The sequence below is a fragment of the Arvicola amphibius genome, chromosome 5 (genome assembly GCF_903992535.2).
Source record: "Arvicola amphibius chromosome 5, mArvAmp1.2, whole genome shotgun sequence".
NCBI classification, from domain to species: domain Eukaryota; kingdom Metazoa; phylum Chordata; class Mammalia; order Rodentia; family Cricetidae; genus Arvicola; species Arvicola amphibius.
Genome location: NC_052051.1, coordinates 84092043 through 84111669, shown reverse-complemented (window position 1 = coordinate 84111669; position 19627 = coordinate 84092043). Strand labels below are relative to the sequence as shown.

General features: G+C 46.3%; 1 long non-coding RNA gene across 2 annotated transcripts; it reads left to right on the top strand.

Moving 5' to 3' along the window:
* The first annotated feature begins 1188 nt into the window (after positions 1-1188).
* On the top strand, positions 1189-2659 carry LOC119814988. 2 transcript variants are annotated; one of them, XR_005285484.1, is made up of 3 exons: positions 1193-1272; positions 1794-1902; positions 2360-2659. It is a non-coding gene; the product is annotated as an uncharacterized LOC119814988 (long non-coding RNA). The 2 variants fall into 2 exon arrangements; XR_005285483.1 differs by having other exon boundaries at positions 1189-1902.
* Positions 2660-19627: the final 16968 nt, after the last annotated feature.

The window sequence follows — 19627 nt, the reverse complement described above, 5'->3', positions numbered from 1 at the left end:
CACCACTTAGAAGCATTCTTGCTGTGTTTTAAGTACCTTTAGCTCAAAATAACCAAAGTGGTACATTTGGAAGTAGCATGTTCTAAACCCATCAATACGCAACCATAGGATTACACCTATTTTCTAAAGTCTCCAATCAGAGCAAAGCCTTGATTTGAACCCTTCCCCCACAGCATCCAGTACAGGTCAATACCCTCTTAGAGCCATGTTCTGTCTTCGGAAGGGTCAATTACCTAGAAGACATAAATGGACTGAGAAACTTGGATAGGAAAGTTAACTTGACTGGTAGCACCATGGAAACTTACTTTTTTTTAAAAAAAGATTTATTTATTAATTATGTATACAGTATCTGTCTGCAGGCCAGAGGGGGCACCAGATCTTATTACAGAAGGTTGCTGGGAATTGAACTCAGGGACTCTGAAAGAACTGTCAGTGCCTTAACCTCTGAGCCATCTCTTAGCCCTACCATGGAAACTTCTGATAAGAAGACTCACATACCAAACCCTTCCAGACTGCAGGGGAACTGACCTGCAGATAGACTCTTCCATCCCCAAAGTTCCCCCTTTTCAATCCTATAAAATGCCAAGAACCCTCCACCCCCACCCCAGGCCACTGGGCACAGTCTCATTTCCTTGGAAAGACTGCAGCCCTTCAGTTATTCTGATTACAAGAACAATTTTGCTTCTGGAGATTGTAATGATCTGTTCTGTCCCTTTTTTTGTTTGTTTGTTTGTTTTGTTTTTGGAGACAGGGTTTCTCTGTAGCTTTGGAGCCTGTCCTGGAACTAGCTCTTGTAGACCAGGCTGGCCTTGAACTCACAAGATCTGCCTGCCCTGCCTCTCCCCACTTCTCCCCTTCCCCGCCTTCTGTCTCTCCCTCCCTCTTTCCCTATCCCTCTCCCCACCTCTGCCTCTCTGCTCTTCTCCCCTTCTCCCTTCCCTTCCATAACCCACTGAATATCCCCCTCACTCTGCATGGCGTGCCTATCCATGTCTCTCACCTGCTGCGTGGCTCCCTGCCTGGGACGAGCCACCTTGGGAGACCTGCAGCGTGGTCTCATGGTGTGCCCATCTGTCTGTCTCACCTCCTGCACCATCCCTGGGACTGGCTGCTACTGGGACTCCCTGCCTGCTGCCTGCCCCTGCTCAGGGACCTGCAGCGTTTCTGCCAATTAATCCATTACAGAGATGTCTGCTGTCTTTTATTTTCACATCACCTCCAGATCCTGTTCTAACACCTTCCTATAGTATGCCTTCTCCGTTGTGAAGAATGGTAAGATCTATAAAATGTGGTAAGTTGAGAGTAGCAGCAAGGGGGAAGAAAATGACACATGATAGGGACATTTTCTAAAACTTATTCTCAGAGCCAGAGGGATGACTTGGCAGTTAAGCGCACAATTGCTCCTTCAGAGAATTTGGGTTCAGTTCCTAGCACCCACATCAACACGTGTGTAACTTCTAGTTGTGTCCTCTCCAGGGACTTCACACACATGGTCCACAGACACACATGCAGAAAAACACCTATACACATAAAACAATGAAATACAAAACTGTACAAGAATATGACTCTTGACTGTGTCGAGGAAACGGGGAGGGTCCCAGGCAGAGGGAGCAGGAAATGCAAAAATCAGAAGGGATTAATGAGCTGTGTTGGACTCATGAGCAGAAAAAATACTTAGCGCCAGGTTTTCTCAGAATCTGGTTTTCAGAACTGGGAAATTTTCATGATGGATAGAACCAACTGTGAGCAATAGAAACCTGCCTTGCGCACACCAATAAAACACTTTGTTCCAGGTTGTGGTTTTGCGGCAACTTCAACCCACACTTTGCTTTGTTTCCTCATTTCCCAATAAAACCTCTGCCTGGTACTGATGCCCCTGCTTCGCAGCTGATGAGCCACCAGGTGCGGGATGGGCAAGTGTATGTCGTGTCTATTTTCAACATGTTCATCTGATAAAGGGTGCGTGGTGAAGTATTGCTCCAGTTTTAAGCTGTGGCCTTGAAACCCATTTATAGATGCTTGAGTTTTTTTGTGGTGGTGGTGGTGGTGGTGGTGGTGGTGGTGGTGTGTGTGTGTGTGTGTGTGTGTGTGTGTTTGCAATACAAATTTTACTATAGGGAACCACAAAGCAGCTCTTTCAAAAGTTGCTGTTTGCAGCAAATCACGGTCTCGTGTTTGCTCACACTGAAAGCTGGGCAGACTATGGGTATGGCCCTAAATAATACCCGTCTCTTTGATCTGCACAACAATATCTGGCTTCTTTGGCGTGTTTTCTAGAACAGATAACAGAGCACAGTGTGATGAAAGTTGTGCCTAGACTTGGACCTGGAACTCATCATTTCCCTCCTTTGTGCTTTAGTTTCCTTGTCAGGAGCTGCTGGAGGCCGCAGGACCTGCTTTTGACAAACTGAGACCACCCACACAGATGGCACAGATCATCCAGCGGAAATTCCTAATGTTCCAACCATTATAGATAGGATCACCGGCCAGCACACCAGGACACCCTAGACAAATGTCAGCCCCTCACCCCTACCTTTGCTACTATAAAAACCCAACTCTGATTGAGCTTGGGGCCTTCTAATCACTCCAACATGTTGGACACATGGAGAATCCGAGTTTGCAAACTTGTGTAAGAATAAAGGCTCTTTGTTTTTACGTACAGGACTCGGTCTCCTAGATGGCTTTGGAAGATACACTGTGATCTGGACATAACAGGCTAAGGAGGAGAACTGTTGGTTCCCTCCCAGGTTTAAGATCTGTGAACTTAGCCGGGCGGTGGTGACACACGCCTTTAATCCCAGCACTCTGGAGAGGCAGAGGCAGGCGGATCTTTATGAGTTCGAGGCCAGCCTGGTCTACAAGGATCCAAAGCTACAGAGAAACACAGTCTCAAAAAAAAAAAAAAAAAAAAAAAAAGACCTGTGATCTTGTGAGTTGCTATGCAGGCAGCAAAAAGCAAGATTTCAGGTCACCTGTGGGAGGTGGTCACCTGGTGGGAACCACTGTCCCAGTGCAGGCTAGTACATGACTCAGCTCAGCCCAGGCTGCCTATGAATCCAAACCCTGCTGACTCTGCACAGATCTGCACTACAGCCTGTGGTTTGTAATGACAAGCTCCAGTGTACTGAAAAGCTTGCCGAGAACTCAAATTCCTGCTGAAGAACAGGAGACAGAGTGCAAACGTCCAGTGCCCGTTGTTTCTCTAGTACAGGTTTAAATGTCAAATACGAGCAAATTCATAATAATATTAAACGAGACCCTGAATTCACCCCCTGGGAATATTGAATGTCATATTAAACACTAATTTGTTGGGGGAAAAGTCAGATATTAAAGCCAAAAAGTCTACTAGCCATTTTATTGCAAATTTCTTTGAATAATTTGTTGTTGAAAATATTTTATTTTATTTTACTTTGCTTTTTTAGACAGAGTTGCTCTATGAAATAGTCTTGGCTATCCTGGAACTCATTCTGTAGCCAAGGCTAGCCTTGAACTCAGAGATCCGCCTGCCTCTGCCTCCCGAGTGCTGAGATTAAAGGAGTGTGCCACCCCTCCCAACTACTGAAAATATTTTTAAATGGGGCTAGAGTGATAGCTCAGTCAAACACTACCTGTGAGAGCTGGAGGACTGAATCCAGGTCCCCAGCACCCACAGAAAATAATAAGTGTTAGGAACTTTCCTAATGTGAGCTCTCTGCAAATGCAAAAGTCCCAATCAAGCCAAATCACAACAAGCCAAATTAAAAAATATCCATGTTTAATGGGATTCCTACGCTCTCTCGGGTGGCCCCAAGGGGGAACTGGGATGCCGCAAACACGACCAGGTGGGGGGGGATGGGGGGAGGAAGAGACCACAAGGGAACTTTCCAGAGAAGCAGTTTAAAATACTGGGGTCAAGATTTTGGCAGGCTATCTTGACCCTCCTCCAGGAAGGGGTCAAGGCTTGGTGGGCACAGGATCGGGGCCTCCAAAGTTGGAGGCCAGAGACCGGGGCTTACATTCCAGACTGTTTGTATAAGGGGTAACAGGAAGCTGGGGTGATATTTTAACTAACATTTAGGCTCTCTTAGGAAAAAGGAGCATTGACTCAAGTCTGGCTTGAGTCATTCCTGCGGGAATGGGACAACGTGGGGAAGGGGAGAGCTGGGTGTTGGTGGGTCCACACTCAGCTGGAGGTGTAGTTGGAAAGGCATCCCATGTACTGTCATTCCGGAAACCTCAGGCATCTGTTCGTGGGGGAGGTGAGAAGGCTGGTGTCTAGGAAGAAAATATTGTTATTACCAAAGATGAGTGTGCCAGGATGAGGAGCAGGTAGGCCCTTCATTGTGACATCCTGGAAAACCGGAGGGTGGAAGATCCTGTCTGCTGGACAGACCAAGTGTCCTGTGTAGGTGCCCGCTTGAGCCTGAAGAGTTGGTACCATCATGGGTGTCCCAAGAGCTTGGCAGCCGAGGGGGTGGTGAGGATTACCGTGTGAGGTCCTGTCCATCGAGGTTCCAGAGACCTAGGAGTTAGCTGTTTGAGGAGTACTCTGTCCCCTGGGGATAGTGGGGCAGGTTCAGGGGCATTGGCGTCCACTGGTGTGGTGGCAGGAAGACAACTATCAGTGTGTGAACGAAGAAGGGACCTCAGAAGGGAGAGGTAGGGTAGGTACCCAGCCAGTGGAGGAGTTTGGACTGGGAGATGATGATTAAGGAGAAAGGGCCTTCCATAAAGCAGCTCAAAAGGGCTCAGGCCCATAGGGGAACATGGGGTGGCCCTGAGGCGAGTAAGGGCAATGGGGAGAAGAGAGGGCCAAGATAACCTGAGTTCAATGGAGAGCTTGGTTAGTAGTTGTTTGGCCCTCCCCACCTTTCCTGAGGGTTGTAGATGGTAGGGGGTGTGGAATTTCCAGGAGATGTTGAGAGCTTCTGACAAGAGCTCTATGACCCTGGAAGTGAAGGCTAGACCAATGTCCATCTGGATGGTTCGTGGGACACCAAACGGAGGAATGATGTGGTCCAAGAGTACCTGAGCCAACACATCTGCTGTTTAAAAAATGGAGATTAGTGTTAACCCATCTTTAATCTCTTTCTTTAAACTAGGGTCACTATTCAACCTGGGTTTTGTTGACTGTTTTTTGAGAAAGTGTCTCTTGTTTTTCATCTGGCCTTGAACTCAGTAGGTAGCCAAGGATGACCCTGATGTTATGATCCTTCTGCCTCAGGCTCCTGAGTGATACTATCCCAGGGATGCACCTCCATGTATATTTTTAAGCAGTGCCTGCTAGGCAAGCCCTCTACCACCTGGAGGTGCATCCTCAGCCCTAGAAACCCTGCAAACCGTTCCCAAGGACAGTTCCATACAATTCTATACAGTCCCTTAGATGACACACTGGCAAGTAAGAACTTTGAAAGCATGAGAACACGAAATGATTCCTTTGGAAAAAGATAAAAAGTTCATCTTGACTGGGGTTTAACCTGTAAGAGAAAACCTTCATTGTGGATTCAAAGGAACTAATGCTGACGTTTATTGCGTCATCCAGAGAAAACTGTTTTTCATATGTTCATCAAAACAGACAGAAGTCAGTGTGATCAGTACCCTGCTCAAAGTAAGAAACGGAAAACTAGAGAATTAAAAGCACATATCACAAAGGTTTTAAAAATTAACTAATTATTATTATTCTATTATTGTGCACATGCGTGTATGTGGACATGTGTGTGTGTGTGTGTGTGTGTGTGTGTGTGTGCATGCACGCACAAGTGCTGGGTGGAGTCAGTTCTCCCCGCACACATTTGTGTGGATTCCAGGAATCCATCTCAGGCAAGTGCCGCTGAGCCATTTTGCTGGCTGACCACAGAGCTTCCTAAGCAGCAGTTCATTTTCACAAAGGCCATGTTTGTAACACTCTGCTGGCCTTCCTGAATGCATGTGACCCAGTTATGAGGGTTTCATGTGTCCTAAAAAGAAGTGTGTGCTTTCTCCTGAGGTCAGTGGAGCCGGATCACTGACAAGTGTGGGAGACGTTGCAGGGCGGGTAGCTAAGGCTGGCTGAGGCAGAAGCCAGTTAGGAAACAGAAAGGACTGTGGATCCTGAGAGCTACGATAGGCTGATTGATTAGGTGTGGGGTGTGGGAAAGAGGTGAGAATGAATGCTGGAGGCTGGGGAGATCATGGCGCAGAAGTTGAAAGCATTGCTCGCTTCCAGGGGACCTGGGTTAGTTCCTAGCAGCCATACCAGGTGACTCCAGAGGATCTGACACCCTCCTCCAGCCTCCACAGGCACTGCACTCACATGCACAGACTCACACATATACACATACATAAAAATATGTCTTTTTTTTAAAAAAAATGAACGAATGCTAGGATCTAAAATATTGCCAATTACCTCTTAGGAGGCAGCGGCAGGACAGAAGTTCATGAGACCTGTAGGAATTTTTCCTAACGTGAGCTTTCTGCCTATGCAAAAATCCCAGTCAAGCCAAATCACAACAAGCCAAATTAAAATATATCCAGGTTTAATGGGATTCCTGTGGTCTTGGGTAGCCCTGCGACCACCGAGGGGAAGAGGAAAGAGACCACGTGTTTCTCTCCTGGGAGCTCACTTAAATACCCTGTGGGAGTGGTTCTGACCCTGCCCCCAGGGGTCAGGACCTGGCATACTCGGATTTGGAGTCCAGACCAATACAACTCCCAGGTCTGGGGGCTATGCTCCCAACTTAACATTCCAGACTCTTTGGATATAAGGATGACAGAAAATTGAAGTGATAATTGTGAGCAACAATTTAGGCTCTCTAGGAAAAGGGGCGTTAACTCAAGTCTGGCTACCTCCTATGGGCATAGGATAATGTGGGGAAGGGGAGAGCTGGGTGTTGGTGGGTCCACACTCAGCGAGAGGTGTGGCTGGAAAGGCAGCCCACGTACTGTCATTCCAGAGACGTCAGGCATCTGTTTCTTGGGGGAGGTGAGAAGGCTGGTGTCTAGGAAAAAAATATTGTTATCACCAAAGATGAGTGTGCCAGGATGAGGAGCAGGTAGGCCTGTCATTGCAGCATCCTGGAAAACCAGAGAGTGGAAGGTCCTGTCTGCTAGACAGACCAAGTGTCCTGTGTAGGTGCCCACTTGAACCTGGAGAGATGGTACCATCATGGGTGTCCCAAGAGCTTGGCAGCTGAGAGGGTGGTGAGGATTACCGTGTGAGGTTCGAGAAACCTAGGAGTTAGCTGTTTGAGGAGTACTCTGTCCCCTGGGGAGAGCGGGGCACAGGGGTACAAGTTCAAGGCCATCCATGGCTAGCCTGGGGTTATATAAGACCTTGTCACAAGGGATCTTTCCAGGGAAGCAGTTTAAATAGACTGGGAGAGTGGTCAAGATTTTGGCAGGCTGTCTTAACCATCCTCTGGGCAGGGGCCAAGGCACAGGGTAGGAGCCTCCAAAGATGGAGGCCAGAGACTGGGACTTGGGACTTATACTAGGCATGTTGGCACTAACTTGTAATTCCAGTGTTGGGGAAGCAGAGGCAGAAGCCTCCCTCATGCCTGGTAACCAGTCAACCTTACCTAACTGGTAAACTCTTGGTCCTAATGATAGACTCATTGTCTTAAAACACAGGTGAACAGCTCCCGAGGAATGACAGCTGAGGTTATTAGACATATATGCATGTGCACATACACAATTCATTTAGGTGGATTTATTTTATATGTTTGAGTGTTTTATCTGCATGTATGTATGTGTATCACATACACATCTGGTGCCTTATTAAGTCAGAACTGGAGTTGTGGATGGTTGTGGATAACCAGTCCACTGCAAGAGCAAGTCATCTTAACTGTTGAGTCATCTCTCCCCAAGATGAAAAAAAATGAATAAATATATTAAGAACATCTAATGGTGACTTTCCATTTGGATTCTGCATACGCTTTTCTAGGGAAGTTAAATATCAAAATATGGACGTCTTAAACTCAAGGAGACTTTACATTATTTTATCACAAACGTTAAAAAAATGTAGATTAAAAAAAATTACTTCTCTCGCCAGGCGATGGTGGTGCACACCTTTAATCCCAGCACTTGAGAGGTGGCAGAGGCAGGCAGATCTCTGTGAGTTCGAGGCCAGTCTGATCTACTAGTTCCAGGACAGGCACCAAAGCCTACAGAGAAACCTCCTCTGGAAAAAAACCAAAAAAAAAAAAAAAAAACACCAAAACCAAACAAACAAAAGACCAAAACAAACAAACAAAAAACCCTTCTCTACCTGTAATCCTAGGACTTGGAAAAGGCTGATGCAGGAGAATAGTGAGTTTGAGGACATAGAAACAGCTCCAATAAGAGGTGAGAAAGGAAGGGAAGAGAAGGAGGAGGAAGAATAATAGAAAGAAATGGTCTGTCCTGTCCCTTTAAGAGACAAGCCATGCTCACTCCCTCCCTGTCCCCCAGGCAAGCTGTTCTTCAGCTTCCAACCTGAGTCCCTTTCTTTTAGTCTCTCTTCTCTCTCTCTCTCTCTCTCTCTCTCTCTCTCTCTCTCTCTCTCTCTCTCTCTCTCTCTCTCTCTCTCTTTCTCTCTCTCAAAGAGGCAGCTTCTTTCTCTCCCTTCTCCCTACTTCTCCCCTTTCCCCCCTCTCTCTCTGCCTTTCTGCTCTTCCCCCCTGCTCTTCCCCCTTCTCCCCTTCCCTTTTATAACCCACTACATATTATCCATCGACCTCTGGGTTATGGGCCCAGTACACTTTTGCTGTATTTAGTGGATTATGGAAGGGAGAAGGGGAAAGAGCTGGGGGGGGGGGGAAGGGACTCAGCAGGCTGGAAGTTGAAGATCAGCTTGCCTCAGTGGACAGGGAGGGAGTGGGCATGGCTTGACAGGACAGATCATTACATTCCCATCTCTTTTATAATAAAAAAGCAGGAGATTAGGCACAACAGGTTGAAGGAACTGGGGTGGCAGATTCTCAAGACTGCTTCCTGCTTATTTGTGGGCGTCATCTTTGGGAAACCTGAGAAAGCTGGGTGCTGGTCACATCCTGGGGTAGCTGGTCTCTTTGTTCCTGTCTTGTGTTTGTGGTATGGAAATGTCTGGTGTCTCTTATACATGTTTAAGTTATTGGCAGAACAGAGGACAAAGTTAAGTTTAGGGAAAAAAATTTTTAGGTCCAGAGAATTGAGAGGGGTATATCTGAACTGTTTAAGGTGGATCCTTCAATTTGGCTCCCTAGAACTCACAAGAATTCTTTGGGTTTGTGAAAACAGAAGTTTTAGACACATACATTGTGTAAACAGCAGCAGATTTATGTCAGAATGACCGTGACAGATGTTTTTGCACAGTGAAAAGTATTTTTAAGGCTATGGAAGGCAGCGTGAGAGAGAAATTTCATAGTGTTTATTTGTCCTCACTTCTTTATAACTTGTAGGTATACACCTTGTAACTTGTATTTGTATTTTGTTGAAATTTGTTTGGTGAGGTTATCCTTTTAAGGACAAAACCTCTCATCTGTCAAAGTGCGTCAGAGATCTTTGAGAAAGATGAAATTTTACTTGAGTTAAAATTGATTAAAAAATGACAGAGAACTTGCTTGGTGGGCACCTAGAGCTGTTCCTCGGGGTCCTCCATGGTTGCTGAGGGTCATATTTGTCTTTTCCTGTTTAGCGCAGGGCCTGCCAGGCTCCAGAAGATCCTGTGGGCTAAGAAATCTGTAGGAAGACAAGCCTACCTTGACCTGAGCAGCTAGGCTGTTGAGTCCAGCAATTCTGTCCATGTGTGGAGATCTTCAGTTTAGATAAAAGGCAGATTTTCCGGTGTTCAGTGCTTGGTAGTTGAAGCAAATTGCTGATGGACATTATTTTGTGCCCATTTGTCTTCTGTCATCTTTGGAGGAAATAGAGTGCTGCTGCTGGAGCAAACCTGTCTCTTTTTGTTATGAAAAGTCTTTTGATAATTAAGCATTTAAATGCCATATCCCCAGATCTCTGATCTTTGAGGGCTGTTTACCAGGCATAGATAAGTTATAACTACAGTGTAGAATCTGCCTGGAGAGCTGGATTCAAGCTTGACTGTACTGGCTCTCAATTTAATAGGTAAAGCAGGGTTGGATTAAGAGACTTAAAAGTACATACTAATTTAAAACATGAGACTTATTGCTTTGTAATCTGGAACGAGATACAAGGAATAGACAATCAACAGTAAACATAGGTACATTTAAGTTACAAGTATGCATGTAGTGAGGAGCTGCGGGCAGGCCTACTTTTCATCCCGCCCGGCTCCTGGCCACCGGCTAGCTTAACCCAAAATAATTACATGAAAACTGTATTCTTTTAAATACTGCCTGGCCCATTATTTTCTGCCTCTTACTCACATCTTGATTAACCCATATCTAATAATCTGTGTAGCACCACAAAGTGGTGCCTTACCGGGAAGTTTCTAGCGTACATCCATCTTGGGCTGGAGCTTCATTGCGTCTGGCATCTCTCTCAGGAGAGGCACGGTGGTCTGTCTCACTTAGGCATCTGACTGAGCCATCTACCTCACTTCCTTCTTCCTGTTCTGTCTACTCCACCCACCTAAGGGCTGGCCAAGGCAGTTTCTTTATTAAAACAGAAGACCCTCCCACATCGTATGCATACACACAAACACAGAGTGAACAGGAATTGGGCAAAGTGGATGCTGTTGGTAGGCCCTACCAAAGGCATGCCACTGCACAAAACACGCAACAGAGCCAGCAAGAGGAATTTAGAGACAAAAACCTAAGTAAACTGGGACCAGGCAGGAAATACCTCAGTAAAGATGGCAGAACTTGGTCACCTGACCTGGCTATCAGTTAAGATGATGGTGAAGTCACCTGACCTCACTAAAGATGGTAGTAAGGTCACCTGACCTCAGTCAAAATGGCAGTTGCCACATGTATGGAAGACAGACCTAGAGGCGTGATCCTCCCTGTTACTGAGCAACTGCACCACAAGCCGTGGTGGGAAGCAAAGCCTGGAACTGAAAACAGCCACCTCGTGGCTCCAACCAATCTTGTTGGCAGCAGTAGCAGTGGCAGGGACAGTTTGAGGAAAAGCGGAGCCAGTGGAGCCAGAAGGACACCGGAGGAGCGAGAGTTTATACCATAGCTGAATATGTGAAAACCCACAAAAATGGTGACACCACAAGGCTTATAGGGGGACGTCTCCCCTCTATAGGCGGGGTGTGAAACAGTGAGGAACACCGCAGGGCTTGTACAGGAGCATCCTGTCTCTACAGGCAAAATGCTAAATCCTGGCTGGCTTTGGTCTGGGCAGCTCGAAAGCCAGAGTGGCCATGGTGGGGACCATTGATGAGTGGCCCAGAAAAAAAGAAAAGAAAAGAAAAGAAAAGAAAAGGAAAGAAAAGGAAAGGAAAGAAAGAGAGGAAGAGAAAAGAAAAGGAAGGGAAGAGAAGAGAAAAAAGGAAAAGGAAAGGGAAGGAAAGGAAAGGAAAGGAAAGGAAAGGAAAGGAAAGGAAAGGAAAGGAAAGGAAAGAAGAAAGAAAAATCCGAGAGACCCCGGGCCCCCAGTTGAATGCACGGCACAGGCACAACGTGTGCAGTGCTAGCGCGGGAGTACTGACCCCGGGTTGTCCAGTCACGGTTTTTTTGTTTTTTGTTTTTGTTTTTTTTGGTTTTTCGAGACAGGGTTTCCCTGTAGTTTCTAGAGCCTGTCCTGGAACTAGCTCTTGTAGACCAGGCTGGCCTCGAACTCAGAGATCCGCCTGCCTCTGCCTCCCGAGTGCTGGGATTAAAGGCGTGCGCCACCACCGCCCGGCCAGAAAAGGGTTTATTTAACTTACACTTCCATATCTCTGTTCATCAGTGAAAGAAGTCAGAACAGGGTCTCAAACAGGGTAGGATCCTGGAAGCAGAAGCTGATGCAGAGGCCATGGAGGGGAGCTGCTTACTGGCTTACTTCCCCTGGCTTGCTCAGCCTGCTTTCTTTTTCTTTTTTTTAAAAAATATTTATTTATTTATTTATTATGTATACAATATTCTGTCTGCGTGTATCCCTGAAGGCCAGAAGAGGGCCCCAGACCTCATTACAGATGGTTGTGAGCCACCCATGTGGTTGCTGGGAATTGAACTCAGGACCATTGGAAGAGCAGGTAATGCTCTTAACCACTGAGCCATCTCTCCAGCCCTCAGCCTGCTTTCTTATAGAACCCAGGGAACCCAGGGATGGCACTACCAACCCATTGATCACCAAATGGGAAAATGCCTTGCAGCTGGATCTCATCGAGGCGTTTCCTCAGCTGAGGCTCCTTCCTCTGACGATTCTAGCCTGCATCAAGTTGACAGACAAAACCACCCAGCACAGTGTTCTTTACTACAAGGTCTGATAAAGGTGATGAAGCAGCTCCATGGTGGTTTTAACCTTCACCCAGGACTACAGATATAGTTGGCAAAATGTTTGCCTAGTGTGTGTGATGCCCGGAGTCAGATTCCCAATATCACATGAACTGGATGTAATAGTGAATACCTATAAGGTATAGGCAAGATAATCAAGAGTTCAGATTGGCTACTATATAACATGGTCAGGATTTGTCTTAGGCTTCCTATAACTGTGATAAAGCACCATGATGTTCTATGACAAGGTTTTTTTCTGGGGCAACGCAACACACACATCTACTTACCCTAGATAAGGAGCCCATGGCTGACCAAAGTACAGATACCACCAAAGTCCAATGAGTTTTACTGTGGTTACTTATAGAAATATGTGTGAGGGATTGCTTACAGAAGCAGAAATAACTCCAAGACATCTGCATCACCAAAGCCCACCCCAGCACAGTTCACAAAGCTGGGAACCTGGGGCCCATGGCACAGCCTGTAAGCAAATCAACAGATTGGCAAGTATCCCTTCCAAGTGTCCCAGTTGATCTAAGCCTCTTCCAGGTAGATTGGCTTATCTGAGAATATCTTTTAGCCTTCTCTTTTACTTACTCTAAGAAGGAGGGGAACCTTGTGAATCTGGTCAGTTTCAGGGACTTACTGAAGTTATATATTGTTTTGTTCTTTAAGAGAGAGTTTCTCTGTGTAGCCCTGGCTGTCCTGGGACTCACACCATAGACCAGGCTGCCCTGTGTATGCTTGCAGGCCAGAAGAGGGTACCAGACCCCATTACAGATGGTTGTGAGCCACCATGTGATTGCTGGGAATTGAACTCAGGACCTTTGGAAGAACAGGCAATGCTCTTAACCTCTGAGCCATCTCTCCAGCCCCAGGCTGCCCTGGAAGTTGGAAATCCACTTGTCTCTGCTAGGATTACAGGCATATGCCACCAGTACCAGCCCTGAAGCTGGTTTGAGTTGTTCTGTTTTGAGAAGCTTCCTTGAAAGACGGATTATTTCAATCTTGGCAGAAACTGCTACACAACACATTACCAAAAGCAACTTACTTGAAGAGAAAGAGGTTTGTTTCAGCACAAATGACTGTATCACAGTAGATCATTGAAAAAAGTCAGGGCAACGTGACAGTGGTGGCACACACCTGTAATTCCAGCACTGGGGAGGCAGAGGCTGGTGGATCTCTGAGTCCAGCTTGGGCTACAGAGTGAGTTCTAGGACAACCAGGGCTGTGCAGAGAAACCCTGTCTTAAAAACCCTAAAAGAAAAAGAAAAAAGTCAGGGCAGGAACTCAAAGTAGAAGCTGAAGCTGAGTCTGTGAAGAAACACTGCTTACTGGCACTGTCTCCATGGCTTGCTCAGCCCGCTTTCTTATACTACTTGCCCAGGGCTGGCACCACAAAGCCCTCCCACATTAATCAGTAATCAAGAAAATGCTTGACAGATTTACCTATAGGCCATTTTTTTTGAGACAGAGTTTTCTCTGTGTAGCCCTGACTGTGACTGTCCTGGAATTGGCTCTGTAGATCAGGCTGGTCTCGAACTCAGAGATCTACTTGCCTCTGAGTGCTGGGATTACAGGAGCCCGCCGCCACAACCCAGTCTACAGGCCAATCTTATGAAGGCATCTTTCCATTTGAGAATCTCTCTTCTCAAATTACTCTAGTTTGTGTTGATGTAAAACTAACCCATTCAAGGTTCAAGGTCATTCTGAAATGGGGTGGGAAGTATTTACGAGTGGGATAGCCATCATGGCAGGGGTTGAACTCTGACGCCTTCTACTTTTCAGATCCAAAGTTCTCATCCAAGGAGTGCAGAAATCCCAAATAACAGAAAGGAAAGTGCTTCTTTGTGGTACAGCCAAGAGTCAGTCACATGCTAGCGGGGCAGGGGAACTGCACTTCTATTCCGTCACCTTCTGCCTTCCCACTCCCTTTTCCGCTGCCCTGCATTGGCTCCTGTCCCTGTTATGACATTGTCACTCCACGACCATGTGTCAATTAAACTCGCCCAAGCCACTCCACGGAAGTTGTTCAATGTAGAAGAAAGAGTGATTTGCTTCATTAGCTGTGGTTTTCATTGGTGCAGCCTTTAGTCTGGTGGTCCAGTGGTTAGTGTTATTGTCGATGAATCACACAGAATCCAGATAGAATCGTCTGGGGGCCGGACCTCTAGGGTCTTGATGCCCTGGTTTCCCTGCCATGGTGCACTGGGAACTAGAAGTCCTTTCTCTCTCTTTTTTTAAAATTTTTTTATGATTTATTTAACTTTATTTTATGTGCATTGGTGTGAAGCTGTCAGATCCCCTGGAACTGGATTTTCAGACAGTTGTGAGCTGCCATGTGGGTGCTGGGAATTGAACCTGGGTCCTCGGGAAGAGCAGTCAGCGCTCTTAACCATTGAGCCATCTCTCCAGCCCCATCCTTTCCTCTCTTAAGTCACTTTTGTCAGAATGTTTGATCATAGCCATGGAGAAGAAGCTGAGAGTTGGAGAGATGACTCAGCAGTTAAGAACACTTCTGTTCTTCTGAAAGACTCAGGTTTAGCCGGGCGGTGGTGGCGCACGCCTTTAATCCCAGCACTCGGGAGGCAGAGGCAGGCGGATCTCTGTGAGTTTGAGACCAGCCTGGTCTACAAGAGCTAGCTCCAGGACAGGCTCTAAAGCTGCAGAGAAACCCTGTCTCGAAAAACAAAAACAAAAACAAACAAACAAAAAAAACCTCAGGTTTAATTCCCAGCCCCACATCTGGTATCTCACAACTGCCTGTAACTACAGCCCTGAAGTAGCCCTCTTCTGGCTTCTACAGGCACCATATACATGGCATACAGTCACATAATCATGTATACATTTATATACATTTTAAAAATTTATTTTTTAAGAAAGAGACAAAACAAATCTACATATGTCCTCCTGAAATCTACATATGTCCTCCTGAAATGACAGCTTCTGAGTGGGTACAGACACTATTTATTCAGATTTATTTTATGTTTATTTAATGTGTGTGGGTGTTTTATTTCATGTTTCTGGGCATCATGTACATGCTGTGTCCAAGGAGACCAGAAGAGGGCCTAGGATTCCCCAGAACTAAATGAGATTAGAGATGATTAGAGCTGCCACATAGGCACTGAGAATTGAACCTGGGTCCCCTGGAAGATCCAGCAGCACTTTAACTACTGAGCCATTTCTCTATTTACTTTGAATTTTGAGACAGGGTCTTATTTCGCCCAGGTGGGCTTTGAACTTGCTATATAGCCAAGTCTAGCCCTGAATTTTTTTTTTTTCGAGACAGGGTTTTTCTGTCCTGGATAGTTCCTGGATAGTTCTTGTATATCAGGCTGGACTCGAACTCACAGAGATCCGCCTGCCTCTGCCTCCCAAGTGCTGGGATTAAAGGCATGCACCACCACCACCGGGCATAGCCTTGAATTTTTGATCCTACTATCTGTACCTCTTAATTTCTGATATTACAGACATTCACCACTCATCTGACACAGACACATTTACTGTTCCTTTGTTCTTAACAGGCTTAGTTCAGACAGGCTAAGAATTGAAGAGTTTTATTATCATTATAGGCAGTCTAGATGATCATGCCACCTCTGAATTGGCAGCATGAGGGCTTCTGATCCATTATGAAAAGAGGCACACTTACGAAACTTCATAGAGAAAACATGTGAAAGCTGCTTATCTTTAAAGATCAAGAAGAATTTGATGATCTTTTCAAGGAAAGCAGTCTTGGCTTCCTAGCAAGCCTTGAACAGTGGTTTCACTGATCAGTTTCTGGAAGGATATGTACATCCTATTCTCCAGAGCCTGTGAAAGCTAACTTATTTAGAAAAAGGGTCTTGCAGATGTAATTAAGGACTTTAAAATGAGACAGTGAAAGCCAGGGATGGTGGTCCATGCCTGAAATTCTAACACACACACACCCATTATTTTTAAGATTTTGGGAACAGGCAGGATGGGAGAGCTGATAGAAGGAGACAGTGTGGGGAGAGACAGCTGGAACTGGAGGGCATTTGGGGGCAATACGCAGTGCAGTAGAAACCCACAGGATTCTGTGAGGGTAACCCTAGCAAAGACTCCTAGTAACAGAGGATATGGAGCCTGAACTGGCTGTGTTCTGTAAACAGGCAACTCCCAGTGGTGGTACTGGGAGACCAACTGAGCCACAAATCCTTTCGGCCTACAATCTACAAGATGTGCTGAGGTAATGGCTGGTCTAATTTGAGGCCCACACCACAAAAGGAAGCCCATGCCTAACAATGCCTAGGAACTGAAGGCTGGATAACCCAGAGACCTAGGGTAGAAAAAAAAATCAGTAAAATTGTTTCCTAATGATATACTCCTATACTCATAGATTGATTTCTAGCCCAGTTGTCATTAGAGAGGCCTCCTCTAGCAGTTGATGGGAGCAAATGCAGAGACCCATAGTCAAACATTAAACAGAGAAAGCTCAAATTGGAGATCTCCATCAGGTCCCTCTCCTTGGAGCTCAGGGAACCCCATGGAAGGAGCAAAGGAATAATTGTAGGAGTCAATGGGGTAAAGGACACCAAGAGAACACGCCCATAGAATCAACTAAGCAGCGCCCATAGGGGCTCATGGCAACCAGAGCCTGATGGATCTATGCCAGGCCCTCTGCAAATGTTATGGTTGTTAGCTCAACGTTCCTGTGGCACTTCTAACAGTGGTGTGGGTGTCTTTGACTCTTCCTGCTCTTGGGACCCTTTTCTTCCTTCCTATTGGGTTGCTTTGCCCAGCTCTGACATGACAGTGTGTACCTATTCTTAGTGTAGCTTGTCATGTTGTGTTCAGCTGATAACCCTGGGAAAGCTGCTCTTTTCTGGAAGGAAATAAAGCAGGAGTGGATCTCAGGGAGAGGGGAGGCAGGGGAGGGGGCTGGGAGAAATGAGGGAGGGAGAAACTACAGTTGGGATGTATTGCATGAGAGAAAAAATTTTAAAAGATTTGTTTTATTATTGTTAAAATTATATGTGCTTCTCTTCCTCTCTCCTCTCTGCCCCCTTTCCTCTCTCCTTTGAACTCTGCCCCAACCTCAGATGGGGTCCTATTGTGTGACTCTGGATGGCCCAGACCTTGCTATGTAGAAGAGGTTAGCCTCAAACTTGGATGGAAAGACCTCCTCCCTTGGTTTCCCAAGTTCTGGGAGTGCAGGCCTGAGCCACCACTCTTTGCTTTGTCTGCTTGTTCGTTTGTTATGATAACATCGCACTCTGTACAGCACAGGCTGGCCTCAAACTCAAGATGATCCTCCTGCCTCAGTCTCCCAAGTGTCATTAGCAAGTTCTGGAAGCTCTTTTATTGAATTACTTCTTCTGTCCCTCTGCTTCTCATGGCTCTGCTATCATCGAGACATCTCTTCCTAGTGTCTGCTGCAACCTTCCATTGGGCTTCCTGCTTTTAGGGTTCTCCCTAGTCTACGAGTCACCTAGTTTTATTGTGAAAAGAGTCAAGAAGTAAATATTTTAGACTTTGAAGACCACACAATCTCTGACCCAACCTTGGCCAATGTAGTGTGAAAGTTGACAAAAGCCAATTTGTATATAAGCAAGCAAGGCTTGATTTATTTTTGAACACTAAAATTTGAATTTCATGTGGAATATTCTTTTATGTTTTATTTTCCAATCATCTAAAAAAAAGTTAAAAGCATTCTTTATCCTGTGGGCCATATGGGCCACTGTTTGCTGATTCCAAGACCAGTCAGCTGGTTTCTCCCTCACTTTGCTCCCTGGCCTCCTCCTGCCTAGGAAGACACTACGAAGCCTGGCAGTCTGTGAATGTTGTGGCGTTTCCCCATCTCGGTCACCATGCCTTACCCTTTCTGCCTTTTGTCCAGAAGGTCAAGGTCCCATTTCAGGGTCTGTGTACGCATCGGAGTGACAGTCCTCTGTGTACCGTGTGTGCTGTCCTCTGTGTGCTCTTTCCCTGGGATGTTCTTGGACACACACTCTCTTCACCTGGCTGTTATATGACATTTTGGTCTTTGGGGAAGAGAATTCTAGAGTCTTTCCTCACACCCTTTCCTCCAGTGCTAGGCACTGCCTGTACAGAACATGCATTCTCCCACTACTAAGCTGCACTCCCACCCTGCACTCCTCCCCTCAGCCATTTAAAATGTTTATCACAATCAGTAATCATGTATTATTTTACCTTACCAGAAAATCTCAGGAAGCCAAGACCGTGTTTGCCTTCTTCAAGGTGAGGGCCGAGCACCCAGAAGCTGTTTGGGTGGAAACTGTGGATGTTTCCAGGAAATGTTCTAAATGAAGAAATGTCAACTCTCATCCCTCAGCCACCACGGCAGTCACAGCTGGAAGCTGAAGACTTCCAGCTCCCTGGGCACCTCCTGCTTGTCTGTGATGCTCCCTAAGAGTCTGCCCTGAGCAAGTTCCTGCACTTGAAACTGCTTTGTGCTCAGCAGCCTGCTTTGCGTTTCCTCTCTGGGGCCCTTCCTCTGCTGGTCTTCTGAATCAGCCTCCTCTAATGAGGGTGACCCCTTACCGTGACTCCGACCAGTTTTTCCACCTGGCGTTGCCCAAGATCTTAAAGGCATAGCTGTTAAATCAGGATACAGTACTCAGCTGCTTTTCAGAATTGCTGGGGTAATGTCCAGACACTGAGAGAGACTTGAGAAACAAGGCATCTTCAGAGGAGTCCAGCCCAGCCTGCAGTCCTGTATGCTGCCCTCTGTGTGCCATGTGCGCGGTCCTCTGTGTGCCGTGTGTGCTGTCTTGTGTGCCGTGTGTGCTGTCCTCTGTGTGCCGTGTGTGCTGTCCTCTGTGTGCCGTGTGTGCTGTCTTCTGTGTGCCATGTGTACTGTCCTGTGTGCCGTACTGCACCCTAGGCTGGGTTGGGCTGGGCTGTAGTTCACTGGTAGAGTGGGTAAAGCCTTGGGTTCTAATCCCCCCAGTGAGAAAACAGAAGGACAAGCCTGACATGGAAATGTGCCCCTCTATCCTAACTCCTCAGGAAGCTGAGGTAGGAGACTTGTTTGCATCCAGGAGTTTGAGACTAGCCTTGGTAACATAGGAGACCCACCTCCTAACTAAAAAAAGGATTAAAATTCAGTTCTTTGGATACCCTAGCCATGATACAAACGCTCAGATGTCTTGTGTGGCTGTTGGCTACCAATTGCACAGCACGGCTATAGAACCTTTCTACTATTGCGCAAATTCTATTGGACATTGGTGTTTTTGACCCAAACCCTACTCATCATCCTTCACCAGTTTTCATTTTAACTACGGAATTTAGCTAGGCTTGAAGGCACACTGCTGTAAACTCAGCATCTGGGA